This window comes from Arvicanthis niloticus, chromosome 3, assembly GCF_011762505.2.
Source record: "Arvicanthis niloticus isolate mArvNil1 chromosome 3, mArvNil1.pat.X, whole genome shotgun sequence".
NCBI classification, from domain to species: Eukaryota; Metazoa; Chordata; class Mammalia; order Rodentia; family Muridae; genus Arvicanthis; species Arvicanthis niloticus.
Genome location: NC_047660.1, coordinates 64,219,202 through 64,220,932, shown reverse-complemented (window position 1 = coordinate 64,220,932; position 1,731 = coordinate 64,219,202).

Genomic DNA, 1,731 nt, shown 5'->3' with positions numbered 1-1,731 from the left:
TCAGCTCCTGCCTCTAGATTTCTGCCCCGCTTGAGTTCCTGCCCTTATGTTCTTTGATGATGAACTGTGATGTAGACGTATAAGCCAAAGAAATCCTTTTCTCCCCAAGTTTCTTTGGCTAAAGTGTTTTGTCACAGCAGAAGTAACCCTAAGTCACTGTGATTCTAAACAGTGGCAGGCTTCTCCACTGGGAGCTGGCTTGGTTATTCTGCTTTACATCTGAACAACAGAGCCCTTCGCTCTTCCTTTAGTCTTAGAGTCCTCTTTACCGGGCTGGGGGCGGGCGGTGGGATGGTAGTGGTGGTAGTGGTACATGCTTTAATCCCTGAACTAAGGAGGTTGAGGCTGGTAGATCTCTTCCAGTTTGAGGCCAGCCTGGTCTACATAGTTTATTCCAGGACATTCAGGGGTACATAGACAGACCTTGTCTCAAAATCAAAACAAAACAAACAACAACAAAAGTCTCCTCTTCACCTTGAGACAGTGGTTCTGTCTGCCAGCTTCTCCTGCCAGCTTCTCCTCCTGCAAGTTTCTCCTTCTGCCAGCTTCTCCTCCTGCAAGTTTCTCCTTCTGCAAGCTTCTCCTGATCATTGGCTGGTACTTTCCACAAAGCAGACTTCTTTGTGGAAAGAAAGGAAAATTCAGGGCTGGTATAGCTCATGGAAGAACATTTATATAACATACATGAGAGATCATGGATTCAATTCTTAGAGCTAGTGAAGAAGAAGAAGAAGAAGAAGAAGAAGAAGAAGAAGAAGAAGAAGAAGAAGAAGAACAACAACAACAACAACAACAACAACAACAACAACATGATGAAATTAAACTGAAAAGTAGACAACAGGCTTCGTGGTTCATATCTTCAATCCTAGCACTTAGGAGAATTGCTATGAGTTCATGGACAGCCTGGACTACATACTGAGTTTGAGGTTAGCCTGGATTAGATAACAAGATCCTGTCTCAAGAAAACAAATGAAGAGGGTCAGTGAGTTGGCTTAGCAAGTAAAGGAGCCGCTGCCAAACATACTGACCTGAGTTCCATCCCAAGGATCCATGGTGGAAGGAGAGAACTGATTCCCTCAAGTTGTTCTCTGGTCTCTAAACATGACATACTGTGACTCTGCCAATAAGCTAAACACATACACACACACATGCACACGCACACGCACACACATGTTAGGGGTCCCATGATCTAATGAGCTTGAGAATAGGTAGGTAAAACACTGTTAACAGTGGGGTTTTTGTTTTTTGTTTTTAATGTAGTTTGTTTTTTAAAGATTTATTGACTTTGGGGCTAGAGAGATGGCTCGGTGGTTAAGAGCACTGACTGCTCTTCCACGGGTCCTGAGTTCAATTCCCAGCAACCACATTGTGGTTCACAATCATCTGTAATGGGATCCAATGCCCTCTTCTGGTGTGTCTGAGGACAGTGACAGTGTACCACTACTACTACTAATAATAAGATAGAATAGACTTATTGATTTCTATGTTTATGAGTTCTTTGTCTGCATGTGTGTATGTGTACCACGCGTGTGCCTGGTACCTATGGCAGCCAGAAGAGGGTGAAATGGATGTTGTGGAGCCCAGGATATTCTGCTGATCAGGTCTGAGGGTCAGTGTCAGGCAGATGTATCACAGCTCTTCACACTATTTTGGACCTGTCTGTCGTCTGTCTTTCCTTTTTTTCTTTGTGTTATTTTTTGGTTTTTCAAGACAGGGTTTTTCTATGTATCC